The sequence below is a fragment of the Drosophila mauritiana genome, unplaced genomic scaffold (assembly GCF_004382145.1).
Source record: "Drosophila mauritiana strain mau12 unplaced genomic scaffold, ASM438214v1 U_31, whole genome shotgun sequence".
Taxonomy (NCBI): domain Eukaryota; kingdom Metazoa; phylum Arthropoda; class Insecta; order Diptera; family Drosophilidae; genus Drosophila; species Drosophila mauritiana.
In genome coordinates this window covers 7,501-25,173 of record NW_022881449.1, presented here as the reverse complement: position 1 = coordinate 25,173, position 17,673 = coordinate 7,501, and the positions used below count along the sequence as shown (strand labels likewise).

The 17,673-nt window shown below is 36.3% G+C and overlaps 2 non-coding genes and 2 pseudogenes across 2 annotated transcripts in view; all 4 read right to left on the bottom strand.

The window, feature by feature from the left end:
• Positions 1-280: 280 nt before the first annotated feature.
• On the bottom strand, positions 281-5,964 carry LOC117149746 (annotated as a pseudogene).
• Positions 5,965-6,355: 391 nt separating this feature from the next.
• Positions 6,356-6,533, bottom strand: LOC117149751 (annotated as a pseudogene).
• Positions 6,534-7,217: 684 nt separating this feature from the next.
• LOC117149744 lies at positions 7,218-9,206 on the bottom strand. Its single transcript, XR_004460491.1, has one exon. It is a non-coding gene; the product is annotated as a small subunit ribosomal RNA (ribosomal RNA).
• A 4,680-nt stretch (positions 9,207-13,886) lies between these two features.
• Positions 13,887-17,673, bottom strand: part of LOC117149747 — a 3,940-nt gene continuing 153 nt past the window's right edge. Inside the window, exon 1 of the ribosomal RNA XR_004460493.1 lies at positions 13,887-17,673. This exon is cut by the window's right edge and continues 153 nt beyond it. This is a non-coding gene — a ribosomal RNA (large subunit ribosomal RNA).

Genomic DNA, 17,673 nt, shown 5'->3' with positions numbered 1-17,673 from the left:
TCTTTATATTAATTATATGATAGGGACAATATCATATGCGTCACTAAATTGATGACGAGGTATTTGGCAACGTGATAGAATTCTTTAAAGTCTTTATATCAAAAATTATACGATAGGGACAATATCATATGCGTCACTAAATTGATGACGAGGTATTTGGCAACTTGATATAATTCTTTAAAGTCTTTATATCAAAAATTATATGATAGGGACAATATCATATGCGTCACTAAATTGATGACGAGGTGTTTGTTTGGCTACAGGAAAAATCATTTATTTATCGAATCATCAAGCAAAGGATAAGCTTCAGTGGATCGCAGTATGGCAGCTGCTCAACCACTTACAACACCTTGCCTGTTACAAAAGTCGTTTACAATTGATTCTAGGCTTTGTCATTGTATTAAATAATGCTTTTATATGTAACTAGCGCGGCATCAGGTGATCGAAGATCCTCCTAATTTACTATGTTACAAATTACATTGGCATCACATCCATTGTCGTTTATAAAATAAATTATAAACTTTAAATGGTTTAGAAGCCATACAATGCAAATTGCCCCTTATTTATCATTGCAGTCCAGCACGGATACGACCTTAGAGGCGTTCAGGCATAATCCAACGGACGTAGCGTCATACCACTGTTCGCTCGAACAAGTATTGTGCCATTGGTCCGTACCTGCGGTTCCTCTCGTACTACGCAGGAATGCTGTCGCAACAACGTTTTGTCATTAGTAGGGTAAAACTAACCTGTCTCACGACGGTCTAAACCCAGCTCACGTTCCCTTGCATGGGTGAACAATCCAACGCTTGGTGAATTTTGCTTCACAATGATAGGAAGAGCCGACATCGAAGGATCAAAAAGCGACGTCGCTATGAACGCTTGGCCGCCACAAGCCAGTTATCCCTATGGTAACTTTTCTGACACCTCTTGTTAAAAACTCTTTAAACCAAAAGGATCGATAGGCCGAGCTTTTGCTGTCCCTGTGTGTACTGAACACCGAGATCAAGTCAGCATTTGCCCTTTTGCTCTATGTGTGGTTTCTGTCCGCACTGAGCTGGCCTTGGGACACCTCCGTTATTATTTGAGAGATGTACCGCCCCAGTCAAACTCCCTACCTGGCAATGTCCTTGAATTGGATCATACCTGAGTAATTGGAGTTATACCAAATTTTCAAATCAAAAATACATAAATGCATCGTTTTATTAAAGAATTTGTTTGCGATTATATAACAAACTCGTGATACTTTGATCAAGAAGCTTGCATCAAAACCCAATACCATAAGATATAATAAATATATCCGTATAATGGCTAGGAAATGATACACGTTCCATTTAATCAAGTAAGTAAGGAAACAATAAGAGTAGTGGTATTTCATTGACGATACCAAACCGAGGTCTAATATCTCCCACTTATTCTACACCTCTTATGTCTCCTTACACTGCCAGATTAGAGTCAAGCTCAAAAGGGTCTTCTTTCCCCGCTAATTATTCCAAGCCCGTTCCCTTGGCTGTGGTTTCGCTAGATAGTAGATAGGGACAGTAGGAATCTCGTTAATCCATTCATGCGCGTCACTAATTAGATGACGAGGCATTTGGCTATTTTTTTTTTTTGATCGCGGAGGTATGGAAATCTATCGAAAGATACTAGGTCTGTCAACACTTCAGTTTCCTAGCATGCACGATTCATTGCTGAACCGAAGTTCCGCAACGCCTACGTACTAAAACCATCCTCATAGCCATTTATATATTACCATTATTTGCGATGTTTATGCCTTTATTGATGTTATGCCAAGACAGCAAGCAAATGCTTTGAACCAAACGTTTTAGCTAAGTCCAATCTCGGGAAAACCCGCTCAGGTACATGAACTGTTTAAAACAACCGAGACTGCCTCTCATAACCTGGACGCTAATGATATGACTATCATATTTGCTGAGGAGACCCTTCGCTATCAATCTTTTAACGGATTGACCACTCCAGATCCCCCTCCAGTTCAGAGTGGCAGAATGAATTCAATGTCACCTGCGGCTTCGAATCTGCGACGCAATTCAGTTCGTATGTCCGGTCTGTCGTATCTATTGATTTTGCGCTGGTGCGCATCATCCATAGAGTGTCCGTCTGTCACAATTTGTATGTCGATCACATCAATGTGATTTTGTCGTAGTGCCACCAGGTCCGGTTTATTAAGGCCGGATTCGCACTGCAGACTTGGTTCAACAATGACCGCGCAGCCTCTCTCCTCAAGTCCCCGCTTGATTCGATTTACTACGCAGTTGTGTCTAGCTACGCGCCTCCCATGCGATCGGTAACATTTTTGCATTATATGGTTTGTTGTTTCGGGAGCGTCACATCCTGCACGACACTGTCGTTCCAATTCGTGCCTTCCCCTTGTAGTACGAGACTTCGTGGGTAGGGCATTTATCCGCAGACGAATACCGTCTATATATTCCTTTCCTGTTAGTAAACGCGTGGGTTGATTAACCCACCCGTGTTGCGGTCCCCAATGGCCGCTTCACGGAGTCCGCTGCCATCAACTGAGAGGTACAATTTGTTCGCCCAATATTTTTCTATTGCCGGACGCGATAACAATTCATGTTGTTCTGCAAATAATCTATCTCGGGCCCGTTGTTTTTCGGCTTCGAGGAAAGAGCTGGCTACCTCGTTTTGCGTGAGGTGAGGCCATTTAATATTACTCAAACGTCTTAGCCTTAACATTGGAGCTACCCATCTAAGTGATGGAATTCCGAGACCTCCACTTTTTGGGGGTGCGTGAATGAATGCTATCGGCACATCCAGCGGAAGATTTAGCCATCTTCGCACATAGTATCGTATTAGTTTGTCAGTTTTTCGTAGGACGCCTATCGCCACACTCCCAAGGGCTAACTGTGATAGAGCTGTGGGATAAGGACAGTCCTTAGGGCGAACATCCTCTGTTGTGGTTTGAGGGGGGCCTTTGTCAATCTTTGTAGCTTTGGACCAATGTCCTCGGCCGGATTGCATCGAACCCTCCCAGTTGCAGTGAAGTTGATGCCTAAGTACTTCCACTCGTCCGTTCTCTTCAATGATGGAATCTCTCTTGAGCCTACGTAAAAGCTCTGTGCCTCTAGCACGGTACACTTCTGTTTCGGCTGGCCCTTAATGCCAACGGTAAAACATTTGTCGGCATTAAGTTTGAGGCCGACGAGAGATAGAAAATCCAACGTTCTGTCCAACAATACTTGAAGTCCCATTCGAGTTTCAGCAAATAGTACCAAATCATCTGCAAACGCGGCCGCGTTAGTAATGGCATTTCCGACTCTAGCACCAATTTCGCTGGGTAGGTTTCTAAGTAACCTGAGAGTCATAGTTACTCCCGCCGTTGACCCGCGCTTACTTGAATTTCTTCACTTTGACATTCAGAGCACTGGGCAGAAATCACATTGTGTCAACACCCGCTAGGGCCATCACAATGCTTTGTTTTAATTAGACAGTCGGATTCCCCAAGTCCGTGCCAGTTCTGAATTGATTGTTAATTGATAATCGTTATAATTGATAAGAACTAATTGGTTTAACCCAAATAGTATTCTTAAAAATTTTAGCAAGAAAGTTCCACAATTGGCTACGTAACTAAACTATCCGGGGAACAAGTAACTAACATAAATGCTAGAAACTCTATTTACCCAGAACGAGCACATAAACCATGTTATTGTTTCCCAATCAAGCCCGACTATCTCATCTTCAGAGCCAATCCTTATCCCGAAGTTACGGATCTAATTTGCCGACTTCCCTTACCTACATTATTCTATCGACTAGAGACTCTTCACCTTGGAGACCAGCTGCGGATATTGGTACGGCTGTTGAGAAGTTTGCGTGTCCCCACCATAAATTTTCAAGGTCCGAGGAGAAAATATCGACACAACAGTATATGTCATGCTCTTCTAGCCCATCTACCATATCTCTCTGCGAAAGACTTCCATGGTAGTACGGCTATAAAACAGAAAAGAAAACTCTTCCGATATCTCTCGACGGCTTCTTTATGGTCGTTCCTGTTGCCAGGATGAGCACGAGGCCCATATTTAATAACAAACGGATACTCAACAGGTTACGGAATTGGAACCGTATTCCCTTTCGTTCAAAATTATTCAAGTGTATTATATTCGCTTTGTTTATATAGTTAGGCATTTTTGTTTTACTTGAAAATTTTCGGCTTTCGCCTTGAACTTAGGACCGACTAACTCGTGATCAACCACTGTTCACACGAAACCCTTCTCCACTTCAGTCCTCCAAGGTCTCATTCGATTATTTGCTACTACCACCAAGATCTGTACCAATGGCAGCTCCATGCAGGCTTACGCCAAACACTTCTACGCATACCATTGTACCTTCCTACTCACTAAAGTTTCAAAATTTATATCACAAGTAATATAAATCATCTACTTTAGCGGTAATGTATAGGTATACAACTTAAGCGCCATCCATTTTAAGGGCTAGTTGCTTCGGCAGGTGAGTTGTTACACCACTCCTTAGCGGATTTCGACTTCCATGATCACCGTCCTGCTGTTTTAAGCAACCAACGCCTTTCATGGTATCTGCATGAGTTGTTAATTTGGGCACCGTAACATTACGTTTGGTTCATCCCACAGCGCCAGTTCTGCTTACCAAAAGTGGCCCACTGGGCACATTATATCATAACCTTGAACTTCATATCAAGAAAGTTAAGGTTCTTACCCATTTAAAGTTTGAGAATAGGTTAAGATCGTTTCGACCCTAAGGCCTCTAATCATTCGCTTTACCAGATAAGATTATTTTATATAATATTAAAATGCACCAGCTATCCTGAGGGAAACTTCGGAAGGAACCAGCTACTAGATGGTTCGATTGGTCTTTCGCCCCTATACTCAATTCTGACAATCGATTTGCACGTCAGAACTGTTTCGGTCTTCCATCAGGGTTTCCCCTGACTTCAACCTGATCAAGTATAGTTCACCATCTTTCGGGTCACAGCATATATGCTCAAGGTACGTTCCAGTTAGAGGCATAAATAATATAAATATACATTATACATAACTATATAGAACGCCCCGGGATTGTGTTAATTAGCTATAAATAGCTAAAAAACTAATCCCATTATTAGTCAAGTTAATTACGCTATTAGGTTTACATCCCAATAACTTGCACATATGTTAGACTCCTTGGTCCGTGTTTCAAGACGGGTCCCGAAGGTATCCTGAATCTTTCGCATTGTTAATCATACAAGAGCATATAATAAACACAAAAATCAATGATAATTATGCCATTATATAATTCCGAAAATTAACGCTCTGTAATAATATAAATCTATCAGCACTTTATCAAATTAATAACATTTATTCTGTGTTAAAATGCAAGCAATTTAATTGGAATAAACTATAAGTTATATTTATGATAAATTTGGGATATGCTAATAGATTACAATGTCCTTATATGGAAAAATGCACATTATTCTTAATAATATTATTTAAATATTACAATTTTAATGATGAATTTTCCATACGGATATTCAGGTTCATCGGGCTTAACCTCTAAGCAGTTTCACGTACTGTTTAACTCTCTATTCAGAGTTCTTTTCAACTTTCCCTCACGGTACTTGTTTACTATCGGTCTCATGGTTATATTTAGTTTTAGATGGAGTTTACCACCACTTAGTGCTGCACTATCAAGCAACACGACTCTTTGGAAACATCATCTAGTAATCATTAACGTTATAACGGGCCTGGCACCCTCTATGGGTAAATGGCCTCATTTAAGAAGGACTTAAATCATTAATTTCTCATACTAGAATATTGACGCTCCATACACTGCATCTCACATTTGCCATATAGACAAAGTGACTTAGTGCTGAACTGTTTTCTTTTCGCTCGCCGCTACTAAGAAAATCCTTGTTAGTTTCTTTTCCTCCCCTAATTAATATGCTTAAATTCAGGGGTAGTCCCATATGAGTTGAGGTTGTATATATAACTATTTTTTGCCATAAATTCTTTATATATAAATGATAAACAATCAATTAAATTCGTTATAAATAGTTCCAATAGTTCTTGTAAGCAAAGTTATTTTTTATCCATTTAACGAACCAACGAAGATAATAAAAAACCAAGATTTTTCTTTTTCCGAATCATTAATAAGAGACAATTCTAGATGAAAAATATTTCAATTTTTTATGCTAGACATTTCTCAGTATTATTTGATTGAAAAAGAAAATATTTCTCTTCGTTTTTCACATTCAAATGTGAGATAATGTTTTTCATTTCTTTTTTAATATTATGAATAAAATCATTATTTAATCCAATAATATACCATATGCTTATAAAAATTTATAAACAACTTAATTAGCATAGTCTTACAACCCTCAACCATATGTAGTCCAAGCAGCACTATAAAATTAATTAAAGTACATAACAGCATGGACTGCGATATGCGTTCAAAATGTGATGTTCATGTGTCCTGCAGTTCACACGATGACGCACAGTTTGCTGCGTTCTTCATCGACCCATGAGCCGAGTGATCCACCGCTTAGAGTTTTATAATTCATTTTTATATAATATCAATATTGTTTTTATTGAAAGAAATTAAAAATACACCATTTTACTGGCATATATCAATTCCTTCAATAAATTTATTTTTATACCTAAAAATAAATGTTGCGATATGTCTTAGTTTCATATAAGCATTATGTATCATAAAAATCTGGTTATGGTTTGCTATTTTGGGTGACACATACTGCAAAATTTATATAAAACATTAACCTGATGGATGACAGGTACAAACATTGTATATTTTAGGTTGTTGCATTAGCCAACGTATGCTCATAACATAGATGAACAATAATATTCGCAACGCGTGTATATTATGGTCCATATACACACACACTTATTTTGAATACCACATTCAAAATTATTTTAATTTTAATTCGACTTCTACTTTCAAATTTTGTTCAGTTTCTTCGATTTCCATTTTCGAGAATTTGTTTTTATAGGAAACGCCATTGTTGTAGTAGGTACTGCCACAAATACGCACAACAACATTAATAATGTTAAAGTCTTTTTATGAGGTTGCCAAGCCCCACATATAAAATAAAAGCCATCTTCATTTTATTTTGACTTTAACTTTTGATTCCGTGGAATCATTTTGTAATATTTTTATTTTGGTAAATTGTATTTATTTGTATTATAACAATGTTTATTAACGATAAGGATATTATACAATAATGATCCTTCCGCAGGTTCACCTACGGAAACCTTGTTACGACTTTTACTTCCTCTAAATAATCAAGTTCGGTCAACTTTTGCGAAACAACCGTAACACGCAAGGCGTCACAGTGATCACGTCCGGAGACCTCACTAAATAATTCAATCGGTAGTAGCGACGGGCGGTGTGTACAAAGGGCAGGGACGTAATCAATGCGAGTTAATGACTCACACTTACTGGGAATTCAAGTTCATGTGAACAGTTTCAGTTCACAATCCCAAGCATGAAAGTGGTTCAGCGGTTTACCCGGACCTCTCGGTCTAGGAAATACACGTTGATACTTTCATTGTAGCGCGCGTGCAGCCCAGGACATCTAAGGGCATCACAGACCTGTTATTGCTCAATCTCATTATTGCTAGACGCAATTTGTCCATTTAAGAAGCTAGTGTCCTTATAATGGGACAAACCAACAGGTACGGCTCCACTTACATAAACACATTCAAACACAATAAAACATTTTACTGCCACCATGAATGAAGGCTACATAAGCTTCAGCACCATAATCCTGAAGATATCTATTTAATATATTTGAGTCTCGTTCGTTATCGGAATTAACCAGACAAATACTCCACGAACTAAGAACGGCCATGCACCACCACCCATAGATTCGAGAAAGAGCTATCAATCTGTCTTACACACTTATGTTCGGACCTGGTAAGTTTTCCCGTGTTGAGTCAAATTAAGCCGCAGGCTCCACTCCTGGTGGTGCCCTTCCGTCAATTCCTTTAAGTTTCAGCTTTGCAACCATACTTCCCCCGGAGCCCAAAAGCTTTGGTTTCCCGGGAAGCGACTGAGAGAGCCATAAAAGTAGCTACACCCAATTGCTAGCTGGCATCGTTTATGGTTAGAACTAGGGCGGTATCTGATCGCCTTCGAACCTCTACTTTCGTTCTTGATTAATGAAAACATCTTTGGCAAATGCTTTCGCTTAAGTTAGTCTTACGACGGTCCAAGAATTTCACCTCTCGCGTCGTAATACTAATGCCCCAAACTGCTTCTATTAATCATTACCTCTTGATCTGAAAACCAATGAAAGCAGAACAGAGGTCTTATTTCATTATCCCATGCACAGAATATTCAGGCATTTGAAGCCTGCTTTAAGCACTCTAATTTGTTCAAAGTAATAGTACCGGCCCACAATAACACTCGTTTAAGAGCACTAGTGCAGGTTTTTAAATAGGAGGAACATATGAAAAAATACAAGTATTTAATCACATATAAGAACTCCACCGGTATACGCTTACATACATAAAGGTATAGTACTAACCACAATTGTAAGTTGTACTACCCGTATGAAGCACAAGTTCAACTACGAACGTTTTAACCGCAACAACTTTAATATACGCTATTGGAGCTGGAATTACCGCGGCTGCTGGCACCAGACTTGCCCTCCAATTGGTCCTTGTTAAAGGATTTAAAGTGTACTCATTCCAATTACAGGGCCTCGGATATGAGTCCTGTATTGTTATTTTTCGTCACTACCTCCCCGAGCTGGGAGTGGGTAATTTACGCGCCTGCTGCCTTCCTTAGATGTGGTAGCCGTTTCTCAGGCTCCCTCTCCGGAATCGAACCCTGATTCCCCGTTACCCGTTGCAACCATGGTAGTCCTAGATACTACCATCAAAAGTTGATAGGGCAGACATTTGAAAGATCTGTCGTCGGTACAAGACCATACGATCTGCATGTTATCTAGAGTTCAACCAATATAACGATCTTGCGATCGCTTGGTTTTAGCCTAATAAAGCACATGTCCCATAAGGTTCATGTTTTAATTGCATGTATTAGCTCTAGAATTACACAGTTATCCAAGTAACTGTTAACGATCTAAGGAACCATAACTGATATAATGAGCCTTTTGCGGTTTCACTTTTAATTCGTGTGTACTTAGACATGCATGGCTTAATCTTTGAGACAAGCATATAACTACTGGCAGGATCAACCAGAATAATGTTTTTCCTTCATATTCCATTCATATATTTTGAATCGAAATAAGCAATATAATAGATATATAGATATATAGATTTTTCACTTTATATAATTCCATGATTTTTATTATATTGAATAAAATTCAATATTTCGCCTTTGGGTAAAATTTTAAATATATAAGTAAAAAATCCATTCGATTACGGCCATTTTTATATAGCATTCGTAATCCATATTTTCATTTTTAATTTATACTTGTTTTACCAATATAACAAGAATTTCATCTAATTATTGTAATATATATATTTCTATAATTTTATCTTTTTATACATACATATTTCATTATAAAATATCATTTTATTTCCAACATACATAATTATTGTATCCACACATGTACAATTTTTGTTTAACCAATATAAATATTAAGTTAAATCATTTGCATTTTGAAGATAATTTAAAATTTATCTCTTTTCATATATATCTCTGGTAATATATAACATAAACCAAGCGCATATGATAATATTTCCACATTTAATATATAATTTTATATTTCTTTCATAAGAATCCATATTTGTATTATACCGTAACGATATAATAATCCAACTATACGGCAGGTAATAAATTAATATTTGCCTGCCTCCAAAAATTAACGATAATATATGGAAACGATTTGTTATTCTATATATAATAGAAACTTGACTTTTGTTTCAACGATATTATCTATAAAGCGTATATTCCTATTATCCGCGGAGCCAAGTCCCGTGTTCTATAGAATGAGAAACAAATTTGTACGGATAATAATATACTTTATTGTATGTAACCAATATAAACATAATCCGAAATAAATATTTCGAATAATGCGGGAGGTCGGCAACCACTGCCTACCTATAGTAGTTTTTGAACCCGCTGTCCTCAAAGCGGGTATTTTCAATTCCGTTTGCCACCCAAATACGGGCTATTCTCTTATATATTAAGAGATTATAGGAACATTTCATTTTTTTTCCATTATTCATATATAATATGATTATTTTTTCCCTTATACATATAATAATTAATCATTTTCATATGTATATTATTTAATTTACTCATATTATTGCCAAAATCATATGAATACATAAGTTTTGAACATATGAGAGGTCGGCAACCACTGCCTACCTATAGTAGTTTTTGAACCCTCTGTCGTAATTCCGGTCGTTTACACTACTATACCCTCTCACTATAATGGCTTTTCTCTATAATACTAAGAGAATGTGGGATATTTTCAGCATTTTTTCCCTTATACATATAATAATTAATCATTTTCATATGTATATTATTTAATTTACTCATATTATTGCCAAAATCATATGAATACATAAGTTTTGAACAATATGAGAGGTCGGCAACCACTGCCTACCTATAGTAGTTTTTGAACCCTCTGTCGTAATTCCGGTCGTTTACACTACTATACCCTCTCACTATAATGGCTTTTCTCTATAATACTAAGAGAATGTGGGATATTTTCAGCATTTTTTCCCTTATACATATAATAATTAATCATTTCATATGTATATTATTTAATTTACTCATATTATTGCCAAAATCATATGAATACATAAGTTTTGAACAATATGAGAGGTCGGCAACCACTGCCTACCTATAGTAGTTTTTGAACCCTCTGTCGTAATTCCGGTCGTTTACACTACTATACCCTCTCACTATAATGGCTTTTCTCTATAATACTAAGAGAATGTGGGATATTTTCAGAATTTTTTCCCTTATACATATAATAATTAATCATTTTCATATGTATAGTTATTTAATTTACTCATATTATTGCCAAAATCATATGAATACATAAGTTTTGAACAATATGAGAGGTCGGCAACCACTGCCTACTATAGTAGTTTTTGAACCCTCTGTCGTAATTCCGGTCGTTTACACTACTATACCCTCTCACTATAATGGCTTTTCTCTATTATACTAAGAGAATGTGGGATATTTTCAGCATTTTTTTCCCTTATACATATAATAATTAATAATTTTCATATGTATATTATTTAATTTACTCATATAATTGCCAAAAATCATATGAATACATAAGTTTTGAACAATATGAGAGGTCGGCAACCACTGCCTACCTATAGTAGTTTTTGAACCCTCTGTCGTAATTCCGGTCGTTTACACTACTATACCCTCTCACTATAATGGCTTTTCTCTATAATACTAAGAGAATGTGGGAATATTTCAGCATTTTTTCCCCTATACATATAATAATTAATAATTTTCATATGTTATTATTTAATTTACTCATATAATTGCCAAAATCATATGAATACATAAGTTTTGAAACAATATGAGAGGTCGGCAACCACTGCTACCTATAGTAGTTTTTGAACCCTCTGTCGTAATTCCGGTCGTTTACACTACTATACCCTCTCACTATAATGGCTTTTCTCTATAATACTAAGAGAATGTGGGAATATTCAGCATTTTTTCCCCTATACATATAATAATTAATAATTTTCATATGTATATTATTTAATTTACTCATATAATTGCCAAAATCATATAAATACATAAGTTTTGAACAATATCAGAGGTCAGCAACGGTCTTTCCTCTATAATACTAAGATAATATGGGAATATTTTCAGCATTTTTTCCCTTATACATTTATACATATAATAATTAATCATTTTCATATGTATATTATTTAATTTTACTCATATTATTGCCAAAAATCATATAAATACATAAGTTTGAACAATATCAGAGGTCAGCAACGGTCTTTCCTCTATAATACTAAGATAATGTGGGAATATTTCATCATTTTTTCCTTTATACATTTATACATATAATATTTAATCATTTTATATGTATATTATTTAATTTACTCATATAATTGCCAAAATCATATAAATACATAAGTTTTGAACAATATCAGAGGTCGGCAACGGTCTTTCCTCTATAATACTAAGATAATATGGGAATATTTCAGCATTTTTTCCCTTATACATATAATAATTAATCATTTTCATATGTATATTATTTAATTTACTCGTATAATTGCCAAAATCCTATGAAGACATAAGAGAATACAATATGAGAGGTCGGCGCAACCATAATATAGTAGTTGATGACGAGGTGTTTGGCAACTTGATACAATTCTTTAAAAAGTCTTTATATTAATTATATGATAGGGACAATATCATATGCGTCACTAAATTGATGACGAGGTGTTTGGCAACGTGACACAAATCATTAAAGTCTTTATATTAATTATATGATAGAGACAATATCATATGCGTCACTAAATTGATGACGAGGTATTTGGCAACTTGATAGAATTCTTTAAAGTCTTTATATCAAAAATTATATGATAGGGACAATATCATATGCGTCACTAAATTGATGACGAGGTGTTTGGCACTTGACACAATTCATTAAAGTCTTTATATTAATTATATGATAGAGACAATATCATATGCGTCACTAAATTGATGACGAGGTATTGGCAACTTGATATAATTCTTTAAAGTCTTTATATCAAATATTATATGATAGGGACAATATCATATGCGTCATAAATTGATGACGAGGTGTTTGGCAACTTGAACACATTCATTAAAGTTATATTAATTATATGATAGGGACAATATCATATGCGTCACTAAATTGATGACGAGGTGTTTGGCAACTTGACACAATTCATTAAAGTCTTTATATTAATTATATGATAGGGACAATATCATATGCGTCACTAAATTGATGACGAGGTATTTGGCAACTTGATACAATTCTTAAAGTTTTATATCAAAAATTATATGATAGGGACAATATCATATGCGTCACTAAATTGATGACGAGGTGTTTGGCAACTTGACACAATTCATTAAAGTCTTTATATTAATTATATGATAGAGACAATATCATATGCGTCACTAAATTGATGACGAGGTATTTGGCAACTTGATATAATTCTTTAAAGTCTTTTATATCAAAAATTATATGATAGGGACAATATCATATGCGTCACTAAATTGATGACGAGGTATTTGGCAACTGATACAATTCTTTAAAGTCTTTATATCAAAAATTATATGATAGGGACAATATCATATGCGTCACTAAATTGATGACGAGGTATTTGGCAACTTGATACAATTCTTTAAAGTTTTTATATCAAAAATTATATGATAGGGACAATATCATATGCGTCACTAAATTGATGACGAGGTGTTTGGCAACTTGACACAATTCATTAAAGTCTTTATATTAATTATATGATAGGGACAATATCATATGCGTCACTAAAATTGATGACGAGGTATTTGGCAACTTGATATAATTCTTTAAAGTCTTTATATCAAAAATTATATGATAGGGACAATATCAATGCGTCACTAAATTGATGACGAGGTTTGGCAACTTGACAAATTCATTAAAGTCTTTAAATTAATTATATGATAGGGAATATCATATGCGTCACTAATTGATGACGAGGTATTTGGCAACGTGATAGAATTCTTTAAAGTCTTTATAATCAAAAATTATACGATAGGGACAATATCATATGCGTCACTAAATTGATGACGAGGTATTTGGCAACTGATATAAATTCTTTAAAGTCTTTATATCAAAATTATATGATAGGGACAATATCATATGCGTCACTAAATTGATGACGAGGTGTTTGTTTGGCTACAGGAAAATCATTTATTTATCGAATCATCAAGCAAGGATAAGCTTCAGTGGATCGCAGTATGGCAGCTGCTCAACCATTACAACACCTTGCCTGTTACAAAAGTCGTTTACAATTGATTCTAGGCTTTGTCATTGTATTAAATAATGCTTTTATATGTAACTAGCGCGGCATCAGGTGATCGAAGATCCTCCTAATTTACTATGTTACAATTACATTGGCATCACATCCATTGTCGTTTATAAAATAATTATAACTTTAAATGGTTTAGAAGCCATACAATGCAAATTGCCCCTTATTTATCATTGCAGTCCAGCACGGATACGACCTTAGAGGCGTTCAGGCATAATCCAACGGACGTAGCGATACCCACTGTTCGCTTCGAACAGTATTGTGCCATTGGTCCGTACCTGCGGTTCCTCTCGTACTAACGCAGGAATGCTGTCGCAAACAACGTTTTGTCATTAGTAGGGTAAAACACCTGTCTCACGACGGTCTATAACCAGCTCACGTTCCCTTGCATGGGTGAACAATCAACGCTTGGTGAATTTTGCTTCACAATGATAGGAAGAGCCGAATCGGAAGGATCAAAAAGCGACGTCGCTATGAACGCTTGGCCGCCACAAGCCAGTTATCCTATGGTAATTTTCTGACACCTCTTGTTAAAAACTCTTTAAACCAAAAGGATCGATAGGGCCGAGCTTTTGCTGTCCCTGTGTGTACTGAAACCGAGATCAAGTCAGCATTTGCCCTTTTGCTCTATGTGTGGTTTCTGTCCGCACTGAGCTGGCCTTGGGACACCTCCGTTATTATTTGAGAGATGTACCGCCCCAGTCAACCTCCCTACTGGCAATGTCTTGAATTGGATCATACTGAGTAATTGGAGTTATACCAATTTTCAAATCAAAAATACATAATGCATCGTTTAATTAAAGAATTTGTTTGCGATTATATAACAAACTCGTGATACTTTGATCAAGAAGCTTGCCATCAAAACCCCAATACCATAAGATATATAATATATCCGTATAATGGCTAGGAATGATACACGTTCCATTAATCAAGTAGTAAGGAAACAATAAGAGTAGTGGTATTTCATTGACGATACCAAACCGAAGGTCTAATATCTCCCACTTATTCTACCCCTCTTATGTCCTTTCACTGCAGATTAGAGTCAAGCTCAAGGGTCTTCTTTCCCCGCTAATTATTCCAAGCCCGTTCCCTTGGCTGTGGTTTCGCTAGATAGTAGATAGGGACAGTAGGAATCTCGTTAATCCATTCATGCGCGTCACTAATTAGATGACGAGGCATTTGGCTACCTTAAGAGAGTCATAGTTACTCCCGCCGTTGACCCGCGCTTACTTGAATTTCTTCACTTTGACATTCAGAGCACTGGGCAGAAATCACATTGTGTCAACACCCGCTAGGGCCATCACAATGCTTTGTTTTAATTAGACAGTCGGATTCCCCAAGTCCGTGCCAGTTCTGAATTGATTGTTAATTGATAATCGTTATAATTGATAAGAACTAATTGGTTTAACCCAAATAGTATTCTTAAAAATTTTAGCAAGAAAGTTCCACAATTGGCTACGTAACTAAACTATCCGGGGAACAAGTAACTAACATAAATGCTAGAAACTCTATTTACCCAGAACGAGCACATAAACCATGTTATTGTTTCCCAATCAAGCCCGACTATCTCAATCTTCAGAGCCAATCCTTATCCCGAAGTTACGGATCTAATTTGCCGACTTCCCTTACCTACATTATTCTATCGACTAGAGACTCTTCACCTTGGAGACCAGCTGCGGATATTGGTACGGCCTGTTGAGAAGTTTGCGTGTCCCCACCATAAATTTTCAAGGTCCGAGGAGAAAATATCGACACAACAGTATATGTCATGCTCTTCTAGCCCATCTACCATATCTCTCTGCGAAAGACTTCCATGGTAGTACGGCTATAAAACAGAAAAGAAAACTCTTCCGATATCTCTCGACGGCTTCTTTATGGTCGTTCCTGTTGCCAGGATGAGCACGAGGCCCATATTTAATAACAAACGGATACTCAACAGGTTACGGAATTGGAACCGTATTCCCTTTCGTTCAAAATTATTCAAGTGTATTATATTCGCTTTGTTTATATAGTTAGGCATTTTTGTTTTACTTGAAAATTTTCGGCTTTCGCCTTGAACTTAGGACCGACTAACTCGTGATCAACCACTGTTCACACGAAACCCTTCTCCACTTCAGTCCTCCAAGGTCTCATTCGATTATTTGCTACTACCACCAAGATCTGTACCAATGGCAGCTCCATGCAGGCTTACGCCAAACACTTCTACGCATACCATTGTACCTTCCTACTCACTAAAGTTTCAAAATTTATATCACAAGTAATATAAATCATCTACTTTAGCGGTAATGTATAGGTATACAACTTAAGCGCCATCCATTTTAAGGGCTAGTTGCTTCGGCAGGTGAGTTGTTACACACTCCTTAGCGGATTTCGACTTCCATGATCACCGTCCTGCTGTTTTAAGCAACCAACGCCTTTCATGGTATCTGCATGAGTTGTTAATTTGGGCACCGTAACATTACGTTTGGTTCATCCCACAGCGCCAGTTCTGCTTACCAAAGTGGCCCACTGGGCACATTATATCATAACCTTGAACTTCATATCAAGAAAGTTAAGGTTCTTACCCATTTAAAGTTTGAGAATAGGTTAAGATCGTTTCGACCCTAAGGCCTCTAATCATTCGCTTTACCAGATAAGATTATTTTATATAATATTAAAATGCACCAGCTATCCTGAGGGAAACTTCGGAAGGAACCAGCTACTAGATGGTTCGATTGGTCTTTCGCCCCTATACTCAATTCTGACAATCGATTTGCACGTCAGAACTGTTTCGGTCTTCCATCAGGGTTTCCCCTGACTTCAACCTGATCAAGTATAGTTCACCATCTTTCGGGTCACAGCATATATGCTCAAGGTACGTTCCAGTTAGAGGCATAAATAATATAAATATACATTATACATAACTATATAGAACGCCCCGGGATTGTGTTAATTAGCTATAAATAGCTAAAAAACTAATCCCATTATTAGTCAAGTTAATTACGCTATTAGGTTTACATCCCAATAACTTGCACATATGTTAGACTCCTTGGTCCGTGTTTCAAGACGGGTCCCGAAGGTATCCTGAATCTTTCGCATTGTTAATCATACAAGAGCATATAATAAACACAAAAATCAATGATAATTATGCCATTATATAATTCCGAAAAATTAACGCTCTGTAATAATATAAATCTATCAGCACTTTATCAAATTAATAACATTTATTCTGTGTTAAAATGCAAGCAATTTAATTGGAATAAACTATAAGTTATATTTTATGATAAATTTGGGATATGCTAATAGATTACAATGTCCTTATATGGAAAAAATGCACATTATTCTTAATAATATTATTTAAATATTACAATTTTAATGATGAATTTTCCATAACGGATATTCAGGTTCATCGGGCTTAACCTCTAAGCAGTTTCACGTACTGTTTAACTCTCTATTCAGAGTTCTTTTCAACTTTCCCTCACGGTACTTGTTTACTATCGGTCTCATGGTTATATTTAGTTTTAGATGGAGTTTACCACCCACTTAGTGCTGCACTATCAAGCAACACGACTCTTTGGAAACATCATCTAGTAATCATTAACGTTATACGGGCCTGGCACCCTCTATGGGTAAATGGCCTCATTTAAGAAGGACTTAAATCATTAATTTCTCATACTAGAATATTGACGCTCCATAC